Source organism: Elephantulus edwardii, unplaced genomic scaffold, assembly GCF_000299155.1.
Source record: "Elephantulus edwardii isolate Elephantulus edwardi_28Jun2011 unplaced genomic scaffold, EleEdw1.0 scaffold00187, whole genome shotgun sequence".
Taxonomy (NCBI): domain Eukaryota; kingdom Metazoa; phylum Chordata; class Mammalia; order Macroscelidea; family Macroscelididae; genus Elephantulus; species Elephantulus edwardii.
The window spans coordinates 5654180-5665965 of NW_006399937.1; positions in this window are offsets into that span (position 1 = coordinate 5654180).

Sequence of the window (11786 nt, forward strand, 5' to 3'; positions counted from 1 at the left end):
AAGTCGTCTTCATTTTCAGTTTGCAAGGTTATATAATTTACATAATACAGGTTTCTGAGGAGTGCTCCTCCAATCCTGATCCATATTCTTCTTTATAGAATAGAATATCTCAAAGAATTTATTTGAGATTGAGTAGGCATGAAGAAAGGATAAAGCCCTGATGCATACTTTTCTTAATATTAAACCATGCAGTCTTTGCTTTCTCTTTTTGAATTATAGCTTCTTGGTCTAAGTATAGATTTTGTATAAGCAAAAGTAAGTGTTCTGAAATTCCTAAGCTTCTCCATGTTAGACATAGTTTTGTAAGAGCCACACAGGCAAATATCTTTGCATAGTGAATAAAATACAAAGTAATTTGTTAGTATTTATTACATGTGGGTATGCATATGCATAAACATACATAATATATGTGAAGTAATACTTCACATTAATGTTCTCTTATGAATGAAAATCAATGTCCCTGAACACAGTTGTCAAGAGATCCAATAATAACCTGTTAGACTAAAAAATTTTGTGTCAAAATACTTCTGTAAACTTTTCAAAACAAATAATTTATGACAAAGATTTTTCAGGCTTAAGCCATGATTCTTCAATCTCCTCATATGTATCGAAAGTTGGACAATGAATAAGGAAGACAGAAAAGTAATTACGTATTTGAGTTGTGGTGTTGGTGAAGAATATAGAATGTAATGATAAAAATTCAGTCTTGGTGGAAGTATAGAATTCTTTCTGAAAACATGAGACCAAAGAATAAGACTTTATCTTGCTTTCTTCGGACGTACATAGAAAAACTAAAGATAATTGCTAAAGTAAAAGGTTGAAAAAGGCAGGTTATGTCTTCAAAGAGATTAATTGACACAATGAAATAATTTGAAATAATCATTCAAATATTGTAATGATCAGAAAGATTGTTCACGCCACAGTTAGTTTAGCTTTAAATAAGGTTGCTATGAGCCAGAATCTACTCACAGAAAGTAATTATGAAAACAATGAAAAAATCTATTTAAAACGAAACAAAACAAAACAAAACAAAACAAAATACAGTTAGTAATAGATAAAGAAGAGGCTGTCCACCTTCCTATTTCAGAATAAGTGATACGTTCCAAACAGCAGAGAGATGTGCCATTTAGCTTATTGGTACAACACTCCATGGCAAGCCACTACAACTTTCTTATTCTGTTTGTTGTTCATACGTACTGTCAAGTCACCTGAGACCCTATGTACAATAGCTCTGAAGCCTTCCATGTCCTGAGTCAGTCTCATTGACTCTGATACACCTATCGCCATCGCCCCAGTCATATATCAATCCATTTCATCCGGGTCTCCCTCTCCTACACTGTACTTCCACTGTTCCAAGCATGATACCCTTCTCCAAGGATAGTTTCCTCCTGACCACATGTTCAAAGGATATGAGATAGAGCTTAAAAATCCTAGCCTCCAAGGAGAAACTTGGCTTCACACTCTCCAAGACAGACCTATTTGTTTTCTGGGTGATCCAAGGTATGTTCAAGATTCTCCTCAAGCACCACAACTTAAAGACATGAATTCCTTTCCCATCATCTTTAGTTAATATACAGCTCTCTGGTGCATAGGAAGTAATTGTGAAGATCATGGCATGGATTAGTCACACATTAGTCCCTTGAATGACAGCGTAGCTTCTCAGTACTTTGGAAAGTTCCCTGGCAGTAGATTTAACTAATGCAATAAATCTTTTTATTTCCTAACTGCTGGTGCCAAAAGTGTTGGTTGAGGAGCCAAGCAAGCTATGACTATTAACAACCTCAAAAAAGTTTAATTCTAAGTTAATATTAAAAACTAATTTATAATGATTAATTTCTTGCATATAACATTAAAAGTAGTATGTTATTATTTTAATGACAAATTAAAGGGCTTTTAAAAAATTATACACATAAAGTAGGGTAATATTTTGGTGTGCTATTTTGATTTTTAATTATAAAATGTATTAATAAATGCTACAAAATATACTACAATAACTTTAAAGGTAAATATTGTATATTCTGCTTTATAATTTCCAGTATTCTTTATTTTTCTGTAGTGAACACATTGATTTCATAATTTGATATAAAGTAATTTATAGAAGTACAATAAAATAACTGGATGTATTTGGTTTTTCAGATATTTACTTATGTTTATGTAATCATCACAAAACAACTTGTAAATCATTGCAATTATTGTGATTCCTGAAATCAATAAATTATTATATATTTGCTAGAGATGCATACAGAACTCCTCAGTTAATCAAATATTGTTTTCATTCTTCTAAATCCTTTATATGTCAATTGAGTAATGAATTATATAGCAATTGTAATTTTTATTTCAAAACTTTTATCTTTCTATGATTATGGATCAAATTTGTAGTCGTGAGAGTTTGAGGAAGAATTTTATTTGCCTGATCATTCCTTGAGAAATCTAATAACATCGAAGGCAGCCATATCAAAGACCAGACCAGACAATGTGTCCTGATAAGGCTCTGGGTGTGATCACAGAAGTCCAAACCCAAGTTAATTTGCAGCCCCAAATTCTGAGAAAATACCATCTTCCCTGTTATAGTTGTTGTTATGTGCTGGGGAGTGGCTTGTGACTCACAGTGACCCTACATACAACAGCCCTAAACCCTGTTCTGTCCCATGCCAATCTTATTGTCTCTGAAACACCTACCCCATTGCCCCAGTCACTGAAACAATCCACCTCATACAGGGTCTTCCCCTCCTGCACTGTCCTTCCACCCTCTCAAACATGACATCCTTCTCCAAGGAATAGTCCCTCTTTGCAACATATCCAAAGTATGTCAGACAAAGCTTCAGAATCCTTGCCTCCAAGGAGCAGCCTGGTTTAACCCTCTCCAGGACAAACCTGTACATTTTGGTAGCAGTCCTCTTTTCCAATACAACAGCTCAAAGGCATCAATTCTCCTTCTATCCTCCCTACTCATTCTCAGGCTCTCTGATGCATATCAACTGATGGCAAAGACCATGGCCTGTATCAGGCACACCTTAGTTTCCAGAGTGACATTATTGCTCTTCAGTAGTTTGGAGAAGTTCCTAACAGCAGACTTTCCCATCAAAATATGCCTTTTAATTTCCTGGCTGCTGGTGCCAAGAGTGTTGACTGTGGAGCCAAGTAAACAAAAACTGTGAACAATCTCAATCACGTCACCATCCATACTGATGCTGCCATTTGGCCCAGTGGCAAGAATCTTTGTTTACTTGATATTGAGCCTCAATTCATATTGAAGGCTGCAGTCCTTGACCTTCTGTAGCAAGTGCCTCAGGTCCTCCTCAGTTTCAGCAAACAGGGTTGTGTCATCTCCATGATGTAGATTGTTGATGAATCTTCCTCCAATCCTGATGCCACCCTTCTCCTCATACAGCCCAGCTTCCCAGAGAACCTGTTCTGCAAATAGGTTGAAAAAGTATGGAGATAGGACACATTTCTGGTGTACACTCTTTTCAATTTTGAACCATGCGGTGTTTCTTCCTTGTTCTGACAACTGCTCCCTGGTCCAAGTATAGGTTTTGCACTAGCACAATCAAGTGTTCTAGTCCTCCCTAAAACTTGTAAAAAAAGAAACTGTCCTTAACTGCCCTCATGACATTTTGACCTTCTCTGCTCAGGGTCACTTCCTGTCTCTCTCAGATCCCACAATAAAGTGTTGTTCATTTCTTGGATGGGGAAATGTATATAACCATGTCAGTTCTTGAAGAAATGAAGTAAACACAGGAAAGAAAATAAGACCTTGAAATTATAAACTGAAAAAGTAGGTATTTTTAATTGATATGTTGTTGTTCATATATATATTATCTACTTGGAACTGACAATTAACTGTTCAGTGAGTATTCAGAGTCAGTAAATCACGTGGGCATTTTCTTTCAGAGAAGCTAGTGGGTTTGAACTGCACACCTTTGGGTTGGTAGTGAAACTTCTTACCACTAGACCTTTCTTTAAGTTCTGCTAGAAAATAGGAGAAAGACCCTCAAGAAGAGGAAAAAAAATAGTGTAGAAAAATATATCCCCAAATGTGATCCAAGCCTGTCAGCCTATTCCCCAGTCTATCTAGTAGTCATGCAAGAATGGGAGCTATAAGATATAGGAATTGTAATTTAAGTTCTTCTAGGATCCACTCAGGAGTTGTTGTTTAGTTGTTATGTGCCATCGAGTCGCCTGCGACTCATAGCGACCCTATGTACAACAGCCCTAAACTCTGCTCTGTCCTGTGCCAATCACACTGTCTCTGACACTCCCATCCCAATTATCCCAGTCACTGAATCAATCCACCTCATAGAGGGCCTTCCTCTCCTGCACTGTCCCTCCACCCTCCCAAGCATGATGTCTGTCCCTCTCTAAGGACCGGTCTCTCCTCACTACATGTTCAAAGTAAGTTAGACGGAGCCTCAGAATCCTTGCCTCCAAGGAGCCACCTGGATCAACCCTTTCCAGGACAAGTCTGCTTGTTTTCCTAGCAGTCCATGATATTCTCAAAACTCTTCTCCAGGACCACAGCTCAAAGGCATCAATTCTCCTTCTATCCTCCTTGGTCATTGTCCAACTCTCTGATGCATAACAAGTGATTGTGAAGACCATGGCCTGTATCAGACGCACCATAGTCTCCAGAGAGACACCATTTGTCTTCAGTACTTTGGAGAGGTCCCTAACAGCAGACTTTCCCATGGCAATGCACCTTTTAATTTCCTGGCTGCTGGTGCCAAGAGTGTTGACTGTGGAGCCAAGCAAACTAAAGCTGTGTACAATCTCAATCTCTTCACCATCCATCCTGATGCTGTCAATTGGTCCAGTGGTGAGAATCTTTGTCTTCTTGACATTGAGCCTCAATCCATATTGGAGGTTGCAGTCCTTGACCCTCTGCAGCAGGTGCTTCAGGTCCTCCTCAGTTTCATTCAGCAAGCAGGGTTGTGTCATCTGCATAATGCAGATTGTTGATAAATCGTCCACCAATCTTGACCCCACATTTCTCCTCATAGAGCCCAGCCTCCCTGATAATCTGTTCTGCATATAGGTTGAAAAGGTATGGAGATAGGATGCATCCCTGGTGTACGCCCTTCCCAAATTTGAACCATGCAGAGTTCCCTTGCGCTGTTCTGATGACTGCCTCCTGGTCCAAGTACAGGTTTCGCATTATAACGATCAAGTGTTCTGGGATTCCCATTCTTCTCAGAGTCAGCCATAGTTTGTTATGATCCAAACAGTCAAATGCCTTTGCATAGTCAATGAAACACATATAGACATTCCTCTGGTATTCCCTGCTTTCAACTAAGATCCATCTAACATCAGCTACAATATCCCTAGTACCACGACCCCTTCTAAACCCAGCCTGGACTTTGGTAGTTCTCTGTTGATGTGCTGTTCCAGTCGTTTTTGGATAATCTTCAGTAAAACCTTGCTTGCATGTGAAATCAGTGAGATTGTTCTATAGTTTCCACATTCTGTTGGGTCACCTTTCTTTGGGATGGGAACAAATATAGATCTCTTCCAATCAGTTGGCCAAGTGGTTGTTCTCCAGATTTCTTGGCACAACTTGGTGATCACATGCAGGGCAGCATCTTTTAGCTGAAATATGTCAATTGGTCTACCATCTATTCCTGGAGCCTTATTTTTTGCCTTTTCCTTCAAAGCAGCCTGAACTTCTTCTTTCATCACCATAGGCTCTTGCTCATATGTTGTTTCATGAAATTCTTCTGTGTCTTCCAATATTTTTTCGATACAGTGACTCAGTATATTCTGTCCATCTTCTTTTAATACTTCCTCAATTATTTAACATTCTACCGAAAGCATCCTTGATTATAGCAACTCGTGGTTTGAATTTGTTCTTCAGTTCCTTGAGCTAGTGATAGTAACTTATGTCAACAGAGAACTGCCAGATGTGCAGACTTGATTTAGAAGAGGTTGTGGTACTATGGATATTACACCTAAAGTTAGATGGATCTTAGCAGAAAGCAGAGAATACCAGAAGAATGTTTATCTGTGCTTCATTGACTATGCAAAGGCTTTTGATTGTGTGGATCACAACAAGCTATGGCTGACTCTGAGAAGAGTGGGTATCCACCACAACAAGATAAAGGTAAATAATCCAATAGAAAAATAAAAAAAGTTCTCATCTTCATGTTCCATCTGTAAAAGTTATAACAAGTCCACATGAACCAAAATACTACTTTAGCATGTCTAAATTCTAAACTACAACAGTAATTTTAAATCTTCATCAAGCAATATATTTAATTCACTGAAAACAAATCACTAATGAACAGACCAGTTGTGGAATGACACCAAGGATATCACACTCAAAGAGAGCAAAATGTAGTTACAAAGACAAGAAAGACAAAAATGAATGTCAGAACGGAATCTGAAACTTGCTCTTGAATGTAGAGACATTAAAACAAAAGAAAGAAATGAAATAAGAAGGAGACATATAAAAATGCAACTTGAGAAAACAAAGATAAATATTATAAGAAAATTTGGAAAGATATTCAGTTAGAAAATCATAATCACAAAGAAGAACACAATCAGTATTTCTCAAGCTGAAAGAAATGAAGAAACAATTCAAGCATTCAGTCTTAATACTGATGAATTCTATGGGCAAAGTATTGAATGATGCAAGAAGCATTGAAAGAATAAGGAATATGCATTTAGAGTACAAAAAAACCCAAAATTCAAAAAACAAAAAACAAAAAAAAAACAAATGGGAATCTCAGAACATTTGATTGTGTCAGTATGGAACGTATACTTGGACCAAGAGGCAGTCGTCAGAACAGAGCAAGGAGACAATACATCGTTCAAAATCAAGAATACAGGGATGTATTTTGTCCCCATACCTTTTCAATTTTTATGCAGAACAAATCATCGAGACTCTGGGCAGTAGAAGGAGGAATGTGGCATCAGGATTGGTGGAAGAGTCATCAACAACCTGCATTATGAAATGACACAACCCTGCTTGCTGAAACTGAGGAAGACCTGGAGCGCTTGCTTCAGAAAGTCAAGGGCTGCAGCATCCTGTATGGATTGAAGCTCAACATCAAGAAAACAAAGATTCACACCACTGGACCAACAGGCAGAAGCAGTATGGATTGGTGAAGAGCTTGAGATAGCTAACAGCTTTAATTTACTTGGCTACACAGTCAACACTCGTGGTAACAGCAGCCTGGAAATCAAGAGACGAATTGCACTGGGAAAGTCAGCTGTGAGGGACCTCTCAAGTGTACTAAAGATCAATGACATCAGGCTGGAGACTAAGGTGTGCCTGATCTGGGCTATAATCTTCACAAGTACGTGCTATGCATCGGAGAGTTGGACAGTCAACAGGGATGACAGAAAGTGTTTCCTTTGAGCTGTGGTGCTGGAGAGGAGTGTTGAATATATCATTCACTGCTAGGAGAACAAAGAGGTTTTTCCTGGAGAGAGTGAAGCTGGAACGCTCCTTGGAGTCAAGGATTCTGAAACTTCGTCTGACATACTTTGAAGACGTTGCAAGGAGGGACTGGTCCTTGGAGAGGGACATCATGTTTGGGAGAGAGAGGGATGACACAGGAGAGAAAGACCCTCAATGATATGGATCGATTCTGTGATTGGGGTGGTGGGAATGAGTGTGTTTGAGTTGGCAAGGTTGACACAGGATAGAGGGGCATTTAGAGCGGTTGTACATAGGGTCCCTATTAGTCTCAAGCAACTCAATGGCACATAACAACAACAACAACCACCACCCCAAAAGCGCAATGTGAAAACCCACAAACCGATCCATGGGAGAAAGATGAATAATCTTCTCCCACATGATTTACTGTCTCTGAAAATCTGTTGTACGATCAACTATGCGTCACCTCTGACTTGACCGCACACTACCTTCACCTCCACAAGAGATAAATCTACCTAGGATCTTAGTGGCATAGTGTGCTAGGTATTGGATTGGTAACCTCCACCTAGCACTCAAGGAAAAATGGCAAGAATTCTCCTCCTATAAAGATTAGTGGCATCTTAAATCTGAATTGAGCTGGCAAAATATCAGATTTAATTAGAAAAATGTCTTTTGAGAAATATTGATATCAAATGGATCTTGATTGAAAGCAAAGAATTCCACATAGATGTTCACTTGTGTTTTATCAGCTATGTAACTGTGTTATACTGTATGGATCGTAATAAATTATGGATAACATTTGAGACTAGGATTTTGATGCTCTGTCTCACATATAGTTTGGGCATGTGGCCAGGAGAGACTAGTCCTTGGAGACGGACATTGTGCTCAGAAGGGAGGAGGGCCAGCACAGGAGAGGAAGACCCCGATGAGATGGATTGATACAATAACTGGGACAATGGGGTAAGTGTGTCAGAATCAATGAGACTGGCTCAGGACAGGACAGGCATCAGAGCACAAGGTCGCTATGTGTGGCAGATGAAACAACAGTACATAACAACAGCAACAACATGAATGACATTGACAAGAATGGGAATTCCACAATATTTCATTTTGGTCATGTGAATCCTATCCATAGGCCAGGAAGCAATGGTTCAAGCAAAACAAAGAATACTGCATGATTTAAAGTTGGTAAGGTATGAATTGGGGTTGTATCCTTTCTCCATAAATATTGAATCTGTATGCGAAGTAAATCCTGTGAGAAGCTGAATGTGGCAATCAGGGTAAGAGGAGGTTTTATCAACAACGTGGTTGTGTTACCAGATGACACAACCTTGCTTGAAAAAAGTCAAGATTTGAAACTTTTAATGAAGATCAAAGATCACACCCTTTTAATATAGATTATGTATAAACATGAAGAAAACAGAAGTCCTCACTAATGAACCAAGAGACAACAGCCTGCGAGATGGAGAAAGATAGAAGCTTTCAGTGATTTCATTTTACTTGGATTCACAATCAACACTCATGTTAGCAACCTAAACAAAATCAAAAGATGTGTTGCACTGGCAAATCTTCTTGCAAGGACTTCTTTAAAGTGCTAAAGAGCAAGTGTATCCATTTAGTAACCTTAGTATGCCTGCCCCAATCCGTAATATTATTTTCAATTGCTTTGTATGTATGTGAAATCTGGACATTAAATTAAGAATACCAAAGAAAAAATGATGCCTGAATTGTGAGATTGGTGTAGCATATTCCATGAATAACAGATGGATCCCAAAAAACAAGCAAATTGTTTTGGGGAAAGTACTTCTTAGAAGGAAAAATGGTAAAACTTTGTCTCAAATACTTTAGACATATTATCAGGAGGGGCCAATTCTTGGGAAAAGACATCATACTGGAAAAGGAAGAGAGAGGATCAGTAAAAGAGAGGAAAATTCTCAATGGGATTAATTGACACTGTGACTTAAACAGTGGTCTTGAGCATGGTAGTGATGAGGACAACTCAGGATGGGGCAAGATTTCTTTTTGCTGTCCATAGGATGACTCTGAACTGTAATTGACTAAATTGAATTTAGTATAACACCACATCAGGTAATAAGAAAAATGTTTCTAAGTGAAGTATATTGATAAAACGAATATGAGCCACATGTCTAATGAAAAAAAACCTGAGTCTGAGGCACACATTTTTTATGTTAAAATTAGTGATAATATTTCTAGTTTTAATTGTCACATATATTTGGCACAGCATAAAGCATTCTTAGAATTTCCTTCACTGGTCTACTTCAAAGTAATTCAGAACTAAGCTTTTTATTACTTACCTGGAACATAAAGACAAAAAGTAGCCTTGAAAAACTAACGACCCAAATGAGTCTATTCCCAGGGCCAGATAACTTATCAGCCCGTGACCACTCAGGGATTTACTCACATGAGAGGCCCACCAGTACCCTTCTCATTCAGGTCAGAAACTATTTTACAAAGTGTTTCCCCCTTTGTCAATATATTAAAGGAGTTGAATTATTTTTCCAGAGAATTAAGAGGGATTGTCTTCAGTTGTATAAAACTTTCAGTGTTTGAATAATATGTGTATAGCAGTGCTATACAAATAAGTATATTAACTGATAATTAATTGGTATATTAACTCATTGCATATTAAATGAGAAGGAATTGTCTCCCAGTCCCACAGGTTCAAGGAAAGCTTGAAAGAAAGAGATGGACAACAGAAAAACAACACACAGTGAGAAGGGGGAAAAACTGATCATTATCTATATTCTACTCACTCAGAGAATAAAATATAATACTGAGAAGTTTATCTTTGAACAAAACTTATTCTAAAGTAAATAATAGCTTATAGTCATGTACTTTAATATCACTTATGGATTCAAATAAAGCAGAAAATTAAGATAATAAAGCATAATGAAGGAGAAAAGCCTTTTAGCATCATTATGGCAAAATAGCATAAGCTATTGGCTCCTTTTAAAAAATCAAACCTGATAAAATGAGTCAAAACTGAATTTAGTAATGAACTAATAGTTGTGATAAATCTCCAAGAGTGGGAAGACCCTTTTAACCAAGTATGGAAGGAAAGGGAGTTTGCATAATTTGCAATGAAGTGTTGCTGGAGTGACAATGAATAGTTATCTATGAAAATTTAGCTGTGAAAAACATGATAGCAATAAACAACAAAATAGAAATATAGTGCAAAAATACAGCTTAAAAAAGCAAAGACAAAAAATAAAACGGAAATATTTAGGATAATTGTAGTATGTCCATTCTAGGTCATTCTAATGTAAGGGAAAGGGAAAGAAAATGGCATGTAATATATGATGTAATGATCAGTTAATATTTCCCAGAAACAAAAAGAATATTTAAATAGAATTTAGTGATAAGAAGCTACACTGCAATCCCAAAGGCATATTATTCAAATTCACCAGTTCAGAGAAGGATAGACAATCTTCTTCTGTGTGATTAACTGTTTCTGAAAACCTACTTAAGGGTCAGCAATGGGTTGGTTCTAACTTGATGACACACAACAACAACAAAGAAGATATGAAAAGAATGTATATATTTAGATCCATATCAGTGCAGTTAAAGATTGCATTAACAACAAAAATTGAACTAATTGGTTCAACATAAGGAAAACAGTCAATGTAATTCATCATATTAACAAAGCAAAGAAAAAGAACCACATGATCCTATCAATTGATGCAGAAAAGGCCTCTGACAAAATCCAACACCCTTTCCTGAAGAAAACACTCAACAAAATAGGATTAGAGGGGAGTTTCTTCAACATAATAAAAAGTATTTTTGAAAAGCCAAGATCCAACATCGTTCTCAATGGAGAGAGGTTAAAGGCATTCCCTTTAAGAACAGGAACTAGGCAAGGATGCCCACTCTCACCTCACTTATTCAATATTGTTTTGGAAGTCTTAGCGAGAGCAATAAGACAAGAGAAGGAAATAAGAGGTATCCGAATTGGCAAAGAGGAGGTAAAATTATCTCTCTATGCAGATGATATGATAGTATACCTATTACCCATTCTGTATCAGTTTCTACAATGCATACTTAATGGAATTCAATGACAATTAAATGTTGGAGAGGTAAATAATATTCTAATAGATATATAATTTACTCTAAAAACCAAACCCACAGCGGTAAAGATAATTTCAACTCACAGCAACCTTCTAAAAAAATGGTTAGAATTGCACCTTATGGTTCCCAAGGCTGGAAGTAGAATGTCTTTTTCCTATAGGGAAACTGGCAGATTCAAGCCACTGACATTTTGGGTAGCAGCACAATGCTAAATACAGTGTCACCAAAACTAACCACCCAGGGCAACCTCCTTTGGGTTTCCAAGACTGTAAACTTTGTAAAGAAAGCAGACTGCTTTATCTTTCTCCCATGGAGGAGCAAC